Source organism: Penaeus vannamei, chromosome 36 (assembly GCF_042767895.1).
Source record: "Penaeus vannamei isolate JL-2024 chromosome 36, ASM4276789v1, whole genome shotgun sequence".
NCBI classification, from domain to species: Eukaryota; Metazoa; Arthropoda; class Malacostraca; order Decapoda; family Penaeidae; genus Penaeus; species Penaeus vannamei.
In genome coordinates, this window is record NC_091584.1 from 8,730,336 (window position 1) to 8,741,402 (window position 11,067).

Consider the following 11,067-nt stretch of genomic DNA (forward strand, 5'->3'; position numbering starts at 1 on the left):
TCCGAACGAGAAACGGAGGGAAATGGCCGTGCATCCAAGAGCAAAGAGCGTACACTACAATTCATTATTCAAACGTTAGAGCGACATGGATGTTATTCGTCTTCCATATTTGTTTATACTCTTGTCCATTCTCTATTCTTGCAACGATTTTTATAACTTGGCAATTCAAAAATAAGTTACGACTGAGTACAAGCAACTGTCCGCCATTTTAGCCATTAATTTGCACGGATTCCTTTTCCCGTTTTCTTTGATTTCTTGCACAAGGGGGAACTGTTGCAATTCACAATCATTCGATATCAGATTACACAATCATGACGCAATTGATTAGGGCTCGAGAGCAGGGTGAGGGCACTGAAATACTCTCGAAAAGGAAATTAATCTGCACTAATATCTATTCATTCCCCAGTACTTAGTTACAGTAACTTTAATAATAATACCTTTGGATTTATTTAGCTGCTATTGAACAAACGTGTTACATAATGCCTTGCGTGTTGCTATGGTCGACCTCATATGTGTTTTCCAGTTGTTGTTGAATCATTGCGGTCCGTCACTTGATCTATGACAATGGTTCACGTCAAACTATCATGTTACTCACAAGGAAACAATACGCAATGCTTCTGTTTGTGTGTGTATGAAAGCGTGTATAGGTGTGCCAGGGTTGCGTTCCGGTTCATTCTTTGCCTTCAATACAAACCGATCTGGTGTATGTAAGATGCAATTCAAGAGCCTTGGATCAAGTGAGAGAGGAAGAGAGAAAGAGAGAGAGAGAGTGTCAACGTAAGAGTTGGGGGGCGTGGAGGTGGTGGTGAATGAAAGGGGGCTTGCTTGAGGAGTTTATTGGGGAGGTAATGCGCGGCCCCGAGAGTGACCCCGCGCCCCGTGGGCCGAGGGCGGCCTCCTGCCCTATGACTCCTGCTAGGTCTTGGTCTGCTTCTGGTGCTGTCCAGCTGTCTCTGCCTGACGAGACGTCCTTATATCCAACGCCTCCTTGTCCTGCTGGCGGAGGTGCCTCGTACCCTATTCTTTGGGTGTCCATTCTTCCGGGCGTGTCGAAGAGCCGGAAGAGAAAGTCTTGGGCTGGTAAGGAAGGTGCGAAGCCAGGAAGTAAGGCAGCTGCAATGCCTAGGTGTGAAGCCCAACCCATCCGCTTTCCATATAGCTGACATACCGCTCGGCCACGCAAACGGATCGCCCTCGAGCCGTCTGCAACGTCCTATGCACTGATGACGCATCTGGTGGCAAGCTCCCAATATGCTTCTACAGATGGTTGCTGGTGCTCCATGGTCCCTTAGGTCATCGTGTGTCAGGGTAGCAGTGTGGCGGAGGTTCACAGTGAGGTGCAACATTCAGTGGGGGGAGGGGGGGCACATCGTCTTCAGGAGCTGAAATATAAGTGTACCAGGCCAGTAAAAAGGGCTAAGGAGGAAGATGGTAATTTTACTTGTCAGTACCTTACTAAGATGCCAGAAAATGAAAGTAATAAGAACATTTGTTGTGAGAAGGCAACCTGTCATGAGGTGTTAATTACTCAGGATTAGTGAGCTCAAAAGAGTACCATTATTTTGTAGGAAGAAAGTTGGTGAGCGAGAATTCCATATCTTTGGGCTAAATAGGCTAGTAACAATGCTTCGGACACTTAAAGTAACGTGAGCGTGTCGGCGCTATAAAAAAAAAAAAAAAACGTAAGCGCGGCGGCGGCGCGCAATTCGGAGGCAGCTTGGCCTCATCAAGAAGTAACGGGCGCATCTCGAGCGCAGTAAGTACGAGTAGCAACATTCGGCGGGCGCGATTCCTTCGTAGGAGATTCAACGGCGTCTGGGCGCGATTTCCTCGTAGTAGACATAACAGCTTAAAACTAAATTGCGGTGATAATATGTAAGCCTATATAAAGCATGGTGTCTGCAGTGCGTAATCCCTATTGCAACAGATTTCGACTCCATCAAGTTAATTACAAGTTACATATTCACCAAAACCTTAAAACTAAAGAAGCATAAATCCCAGCAGTACTAACGATAAAATGTCGAATGTAGAGAGTAGACGTCATTAAATTGTGGTAGAATCAGTTATAAAACATGGTACTTAGTACAAATAATCCTAGAGTGAATTCGTGTAGAGCGGTCAAATAGGTGAGTAAAGGGTCGACATGTATGTGTGAATAAGCGAACAATTACCGCGGCAAGTAAAGGGAAAGTGATTTTCAAAACACACCATATGTATAGATTCACAGAATGAAAGTGAAACGCAAACAAGAACGAAGGAACTACTAATAAACATAGCATATAAAGTCAAGCAAAGATTACTGTAAATTCGCAACAATAGACGCGAATAATATACGCGGTAAAATCGATACATTACGATAATTAAATAAATTGAAATAGTTATTTGTTCTGAAAAAATAAAGCATTATGCAATGTAAAGGCAACAATAATACATTAGTCTGAAAGACACAAATAACACAACAATATACATCAATTAAAGAATGGTTAGGACGGGGGAGTGAGGTGAGTGGTCACAGTGACCCCAGTGTGTAACTTCGTTGTGAGTTAAAACAATTATTAACAGTGAGAAATTTTGTAATATAGGATTAGTAGTTAAGAAAAGGCAACTTATATGTAAGGTGTGGGTGGGTTTAGGGAGGGCGAATAGTTAAACTGGCACTGTAGAGGTACACTTACTCAAACGTAGCGAGATAGTATCGGTGGTGTAGGGTCGAAGTGTGATTTCATGGCTTGTGCTGACGAAGGTTCGCGAAGACTTGGCGAGGTAGGTGAGTCGGTTGGCGAGAGTGGGTTGGGGAATTCATCTTCAGCGACTTCGTCGGGAGCGTAGAACAGGCGTGAGTTGTCAGCATGACGTAGTGTGGCAGACATGGTGTGGATCTTGTTAGCGATGGCTGGCGTTAAGGCGAGGAGGCACTTCGGCAGGAGCTTCTTTCAGGAACGTTCGGCGTTGTGAAGTTCTTCCACCGCTAGCCACCAGTTGTCAACGTAAGAGTTGGGGGGCGTGGAGGTGGTGGTGAATGAAAGGGGGCTTGCTTGAGGAGTTTATTGGGGAGGTAATGCGCGGCCCCGAGAGTGACCCCGCGCCCCGTGGGCCGAGGGCGGCCTCCTGCCCTATGACTCCTGCTAGGTCTTGGTCTGCTTCTGGTGCTGTCCAGCTGTCTCTGCCTGACGAGACGTCCTTATATCCAACGCCTCCTTGTCCTGCTGGCGGAGGTGCCTCGTACCCTATTCTTTGGGTGTCCATTCTTCCGGGCGTGTCGAAGAGCCGGAAGAGAAAGTCTTGGGCTGGTAAGGAAGGTGCGAAGCCAGGAAGTAAGGCAGCTGCAATGCCTAGGTGTGAAGCCCAACCCATCCGCTTTCCATATAGCTGACAGAGAGAGAGAGAGAGAGAGAGAGAGAGAGAGAGAGAGAGAGAGAGAGAGAGAGAGAGAGAGAGAGAGAGAGAGAGAGAGAGAGAGAGAGAGAAATCATACAAAAGGAAAAAAAGGAGACAGAGCATAGAGAAAGAGAAATGGACAATAAGACAGAAAGAGTGAAAGAAAAAGAGGGAGAGAAAGAAAAAGGAGATAGATAGATAGAGAGAAAGCAGAGTTTGTATGAGAGAGGAGAGAGAGAGATAATAGATAGAAAATGAGGAGACAAAGAGAGAGGAGAGAGAACGAGAAGCAGACAGAAAGACGGACAGAGAAAGAGTGAAAGAAAAAGGAGACAGAGAGAGAGAGAGGAAGACAGTAAGTCGTTTTCCTCTTCCCCCCCTTCTTCCGTCCTCTCATTTCTATTCTATTCTTCTACCCCTTTTCGTCTTCTCCTTTTCTTTCCCCCGTTCCTTCCTCTTTCCGCCCTCCGATATCTATGCCCTCTTTCTCCTCCTTTTATTCCTCTTCTCATCTCCTTTCCCTCTTCCTCCCTCTTTCCGTCCTCATTTCTATTCCCTCTCTCCCCTCCTTTTTGTCCTCATCTCCTTTCCCTCTTCCTCCCTCTTTTCGTCTCCTGATATCTATTCTCTCTCTCTCCTCCTTTTCGTCTTCTTCTCATCTCCTTTCCCTCTTTTCTTGTCAGATATGATATCTATTCTCTCTCTCTCTCCTCCTTTTCGTCTTCTCATCTTCCTTCCCTCAATTCGTCTTTTATTCTTATTTCCTCTTTCTCCTTTTCGTCTTTTTCGCATTTGGTTTCCATCTTTTCGTCCTCTGATTTCTATTTCTTCTTTCCCTCTTCCTCCCTCTTGTCTTCTTATCGCCTTTCCCTCTTTCTCCCTCTTTTCTTCTCTTCTCCGACTCTCTCCCCCGGGCGAGCAGCGACGTCCTGCTTGGTCGACAGAAGACACTCTCGCCACACTTGCCGAGTCCTAGGAAAGAGACACCACCTGGTATAACTGTAGTGTGCGAAGGTCAGGGCCAAGCTGCTACAGGTCATATACACAAAATTGCATGGAAGGGAATGGGGAAAGCGTTAAAAATGGAAATATTTTGCAGTTAGTAGGTAAGTGCAGTCTTCACTATATATTGTTTTGCGTCTTTGTTGTGGCTCGTTTCATGTTATCTAGATTTACATGTTCCGATTGTAAATGGAGTTTCTACCTGCATGACGTGTCATTGATTAGGAACCTTAACGTTTGTATCTCTCTCTCACCATACCCCCCCCCCCTCCCTTCCCCCCATTACTGCACGATGCAATTGCAGCAACGGCAGGGATGAATTGCTACGCGAAAGACATGAAGATAATCAGAACAAATCAACAATGTTGTTACGAACAGTGCACTCGCGGTAGCAACACTCTTTGTCAGGCCCTTTAATTGCTGTGTTTGAATTAACGCTCAATGTCCACCATGCAGGGAAGTTGCCATTGCCATAGTGCTAACAAAGTATTTTCGTTTTTGCACTTTGAATCTCGATGGTTGATTATTTAAAATCATCTGCCGCGATGGTCAGCTCAGAGGAAAGCCATAATGAAATTAAAAGGATCAATTCTATTGCAGGAAAGTTGCGAAACAACAAATTTCACGATAACAAACGACGTGAAGTCGGTATATCCGCCGACCGAACGATGACGACCCAGACTGATTGGCCAATCCCGCCGCTTCGCCTTTGCCATCGAATCCTGATGCCTGAGGTTACACTGCGATGACTTTGTCCAAGTAATTGCTCATTGGAAAATGCTGCGAAATTACTTTAGTATTCTCTGTCATTCTAGAACAGAATATAGCATATCACTGAACACAGGGAATAACATCCGGAAAACCCGACTTAACCGAAACGACTTTGAGTGAAACTAAAAACCTCATTAGCCTTGTGTTTTGAATAAAGGTTACTTTCACAGGATATTGGCAAAGATAATGTCTGAGGAATCCTTTAAGGATTGTTCAATAAAGAGATGACATGAAACAAAGGCATTATTTAATTGCAAACTTTAATAATGAAATATGACTTGCAGTTATTATTTGACCTTGATAATTGCTTCTCTAGGCTAAGCTACACGCGTAGAAAAAATAAAAAATAAACAATAAAACGAATAAATAAAAGGACACTTACTGTATTTTTGTGGACATGTGAAGGAAACACATCTCGGTGATGGTAGCGGTAGCGGGAAGCGAGGATGATTCCGACGAGAGAAAGAGAAACCACAATAAAGGGAAATACATTAATTGCATATTAAAACTACTTCCGTTCTGTACAGTGCGGGTCGTAGTTGAGAAGTGTAAAAAAAATATTAAATGAGTGGTCATGTATTTGTGTATTTGTATGTATTGGGATATCAGTATGTCTTGAGCATATTCTTCCGCACCAGTAATTTACCATGATCTTTTATATTCTTTCCTCTGGCCTCACGAACCACAAGTATCTTATTATCTCTTATATTGTCCAATACTTATCTTATTGTCATCGTGGTTGTAGAAACCTGAAAACACTGGACGGAGAATTCCGGGGTGAAAAAACAAACAAAAAATACTGAGCAGGACGTTTTATTCCTGTCAGCGCCGGAGCCTCGCTCACCCTCCGCGCTGACCTCGCACCTGGCCGCCGTTTTTTTTTTTTTTTTTTTTTTTTTTTTTTGCGACTCACCTGAGCAGCGGTACTGGTGGTTTAACGAGCCTAAGGATGTCGTCAGGCTGTCAACTGGTACTTTACTATTTATAAGTGATGTGGATGTCATTGATATAGTGTTTTTTAATTGTCGATTCACTACACGCGGTCTTTTGGGTGAAATCACTTCATCTTCCTATTAATGGCCTTCTGCATCATTCCTCCCTCGTTTATATTTATCTTAATCCTCATCTTGGCTTCGTTAATATAGAGAAAAAAGAAGAGGATAAAAAACAAACTTGTCTGCCGGATATAAAATTTATTATGAAATAACGTTATCTGTTGCGACGTTTAAGAAGGTGCCACTGTGTGTGGATATCGACTGAGCCATCATGCGACAGAAATAATTGAGCTGCTACTTAAGCGGTCAGGTGTCGCGGTCACATCCAGGAAACTGCATGTTAGCAATGCCAATGGTGAGTACAATGTTAGTTAATTCAGCAACGGGTTTGCATAAATTGCAGTTGCTTTCACTCGCCTCTTCGGTTTCCCTGACAACGATGAATTATTCGATGTGTGCGGAAGTTTGTTTCTATAACTCTGGAATTACTTCTTGTTGTGCTGGTCATTTCATATTTTTGTGACATTTTCTTACCTTTTCGAATTGTTAAGCTTCCAGTAGTAGGAATATAGGTTAATGTTCCGGAAGACCTTTATAGATTTTCTTGATTTGAACTGAGCTTTCTGTAACTTTTAGAGAAGGTCTTGGGAAAAAAGAGAGGTGTCTTTTGCGTACCGCTGTGTCGCTATTTTACTCGCTTTATTCATCCATTAACATTTTCCTTGCATTTAGAAAACTTATCAGCACCCATTTCTTCTGCTTGCTTGCAAAATGTACAAGAATTGTATTTGCATGGACCAACAAAAGACATTTAATAGATATAAAGGGGAACTTGGCATTAGAATGGAACAGAACAAGCGATAACATAGACAATCAATGAGAAAGAACAAGCAGATTAAATAAAAAAAAAAATAAATAAAAAAGAACCAAGGGTTTCTTCAGGAAGTCACAGGTCGTATTCGGGTTGTCAAGTATTGCTGTGGAAGTTTAGTGCACCTTGTAATTTTGTTTGAAGTTTAAAGAAGTCTGCCTTTCTTTATATATTTTTTTTTCTTTTTATTAGATTTGGTTTATCCTGTAATAATATTATCTGTGAATATGGCTTTAGATTTAACAAATAATTTATCGTTGTGTAGATTCTGAATACAAAGAGAGAAAAAGTATAATAAGCAAAATTCACTCATTTTTTGGTTCCTTTTCTCATAACACCGAAGATGTAATTGTCTTGAAACAGTGAGAGAATTATGTTTAAATTATCATTAAATTAGTTGGAAACGAATTAAAACTACAGAGAAAGGAAGGTTATTCAACGAGTTATAGCATGTGTATCTTACAGCCATCTTTACTCCTTGATTCCCGAATGGGGGGGGGGGGGGGTGAGCTAGATACAGGGGGGGTATGGAATATTCTGCAAAGGTTTAAAATGTTGCGAGCAAACAAACTCTCTCTCTCTCTCTCTCTGTCTGTATGTCTGTCTGTCTCTCTCTCTCTCTCGCACACACACACAGACACACACACACATACACACACACACACACACACACTCACTCACAAAGGTAAAAAGTGCTATAATTTTCGTACGTAGTCAGTCAACACTCATTAATAATTCATAAATGATACAATGAAAATTGATTGAAGTTCAAAGCAATTATCAACCGTGTGTTAGAAATATTATTAAAGTCAATGAAAACACCTTTTATTTTTTTAGTTATATGCCCAGAAACCGCATCCCATTTCCCATTAAATAATCAAGAGCATTATTACTGATATATATTTATTCATTTATTATCATTCATTTTCAAAATCAACACAAGGAGAGCACATTTAGTAAAGTCAGAACCCACATTCAGGCAGGAATAACAGAGCAAGGAGAGAGATTACAGCTGCTGTTGCTTGCACGTGGCCTTGTCCTGGAGCCTAACTATTATATGTTTATTAGCAATCCCTGCAAATGCAGTCATGATACACTCTCGATAGGCGAACGGAAGGAATAATTCCACAGTATTTCCCAAAAAGCAGTATGTCATGTTATATTTCCAGGCATCGCATTAGCAGACAGGGCGATCTGTCGGTTGGTGAAGATAACGACTTCGCTTTTGCTAGTGTGGGAATAACAGTCTGTTGCCATGTCACTATTTTATTGCTTTTTGATTGATTTGATTTGCAACTTTCCTCTTTAATTATATGCAGTCATCTACTTTCTGAGTTGAGCATCGAGAGTCAAAATGCAAAACTGAATTCATTGTGAGTTCTATAACAATGGCATATCCCCTACTTGGTAGAAATTAATAATTCAATTAAATTGTGATAACACGGTCCGTCAAACGGTGTTGCCACCGCGAGTTCTTCGTTTGTAACTGATTTGCTGCGATCGTCTGAATGTTTTATTGCTGGCATTGCACAGTCGGTTTCTCTGCCTCTGCTGCCTTTGCAACAAGCAGCATCGGAGGGAATGGGAGCTAAGAGAGAGAATTGGACTTAAGCTTGTTTAGATAATAATAAAACGTGTAGCTGTGTCTGAACTTCTCACGGCAATACAGAACACAGGTACATCTCATAATCAAACATTAAACGCAGTGCACAACGAGAAGGAAGAACTAAAGAAGACCGTGCAAGCCACGTGCTTGTTCGACAATAGGCATATAATTTGCCTCACTACCAGATTGGACGACAACAGACCTTAATTATACTCAACAAAAGGCTCCGACTGATTGATAACAGCAACTTGCCAGCGGACATCTCGCGGCTTAAAGATTAGAAGAGCAAAGTAGATTTCTCTGGTTCCCAAATCCCTGGTATAATTTATTGTCCAACTTACGGGCACGAGGGATAAGCAGAAGGATTGGTAGGGAGAGACAAGAGGTGGTGATGTCTACTGGAGAAGATGGAGATAAGAGGGAGATGGAAGGGTGATGAGGGAGCATAGGAGAAAAAAGAAATAAAGAGATAGGAATGTAGTGAGGGGTAGAGAGAGATAAGAGTATAAGAAGACATACAGAAATGGTGGGGTAGATGTATACAAGAAAAAAATAAAGGGAAGTAAGAGAGGGAAGGGAAGAGATAAGCTATTAAAAACATTAATCACAGGGAGAGAAACAGATCATACGCGTATACAATGTTTCTTTATGGACAACATAAAAAACTGACGTTAACTACTCTCATTAAGTCCGTAATAGATCATGACATTTCAGTAGCATAGGAAAATATACACCAAGTCGGGCAAAGCAACACATAAAGGCCATTCTGTTACTTTTGTTCAGTGACTGTTATATAATTCTAAAGGTATCACGTAAGTTTCAAGAATGTTTTATTTTCATATGCAATGTTTGTTGATACTGGAGGATTATGATATATTTATTCACTGATTCACTTTCAACTTGCGATGTTTTCGCTGCTCCGTCTCAACCTTTTAATTTCAACATAATTTTGTTCTTTTCAATTATTGCGAAATGCAACAAATCTTTTCAGCACATGAAATAAAACGGTAAAATGATTCAGATGAGCAATACTGCCACCAGTAAAAAGAGTTCAAGCAAATCACTGACACATAAGTAGAACAGAAGCTTTTAATCGGCTGCTGTAAGATCTTTTTTTGGCATTGTTGCGCTGCAGGGTCGCTGCGAGAAAGAAAGAAAATAAACAAAAAATGAAAAAGTCTTAAGTGAGAAAGCGCTAATTAAGCGAAGGTTCTGTTGTTGCAACATTTATAGAATTAATATTTCCGTTCGCTTTAGGCTTTTCTTTTTGAGATATTTACAAATACCAGAGTGAAGCAGCAAACATTTTTGATCTAGCAAAGATGTAATTGATAAATAATATATCAATAATTTGATGCTCTTCCCAAGAAAATGTGAGTGCCTTTCATTCTCATCTTTGTGATTTTATACGAACTATTGATAGCCCAAATGCAAATGCTTAAAAAAAAAAAAAAAAAAAAAAAATGATCAACACGAAAGAAATGAAATAATAACAGTATTTGTACGTAACTTAAATGATATGTATGGAGATATCACCATTGCACTTGCTACATATACTTTGCCTTTTTACAATATTAACAACAACAACAACAAAATAAAATAAAATCATAAGAGGAGATATATAAAGAAAAAAATAATAATGAGGGGAGATATATAAAGAGAAAAACGATCAGATGGTATGACTCTTATCTGGTCCAATGTTTTGGTCAATCGTGCTGCCCTCTGACGGCTGAAATAGTCCCTCATCAAAATACGATCGACATGCGCACATCATATCATTCACAATTTCCAGGAACACAATCTAATAAAGATATATTTATATACAGTTTTACTACACTATGATATAGTATATATCTTTCTTGTTCTCATTATAATTTATTTTCTTCCAGTAGATTTCTCCATAATGTCCTGCTTATTTATTTATTATACTATTTTTTTGTGCATGCAGTGCGCGCGTTAGATACTATATTAGTCACTATTTATACTATTAATCACTATCAACTGATACAGAAACCGTGAAAATCGTCCTAATAATGTATGTGAAGGTCAAAGTGCAGGTCGGGTGTCAAATCCAAAGAGAGAAAAAGAGAGAGAGAGAGAGAGAGAGAGGGGGGGGGGGGGGAATTCTGAAGCTGTGCAAAGAATTTCCACCAAAGTTCCCCCTTTACCAATTACTCTGACAGATATATCTAAGGCCATGCAGTCTTGGCAGATGCTGGCTAATCATTCTGCGATGTGATCGTTAGTGAAAATAACGAATTATGAAACCCTTTTTTTGTTACAGCTGATGAATGTGGATCCTACTGATGTGTCTCGAGTGTGCCTCGTTTTATTTTATTTTTTTTAATAATTATTTTTTTATAATGGAAAAGTACTTGTGGATATGACGGTTTCGTGTTTCTTTCAAATATTCAAAGGCAATACAAATGTCAGTCACAATAATG

The 11,067-nt window shown here is 40.6% G+C and overlaps 1 long non-coding RNA gene across 1 annotated transcript; it reads right to left on the reverse strand.

The window, feature by feature from the left end:
- Positions 1-1,351: 1,351 nt before the first annotated feature.
- Positions 1,352-3,412, reverse strand: LOC138859430 (uncharacterized). The gene is made up of 2 exons (XR_011398170.1): positions 2,676-3,412; positions 1,352-1,382 (listed from the first exon to the last, which is right to left on the reverse strand). It is a non-coding gene; the product is annotated as an uncharacterized lncRNA (long non-coding RNA).
- Between the last annotated feature and the right edge of the window lie 7,655 nt (positions 3,413-11,067).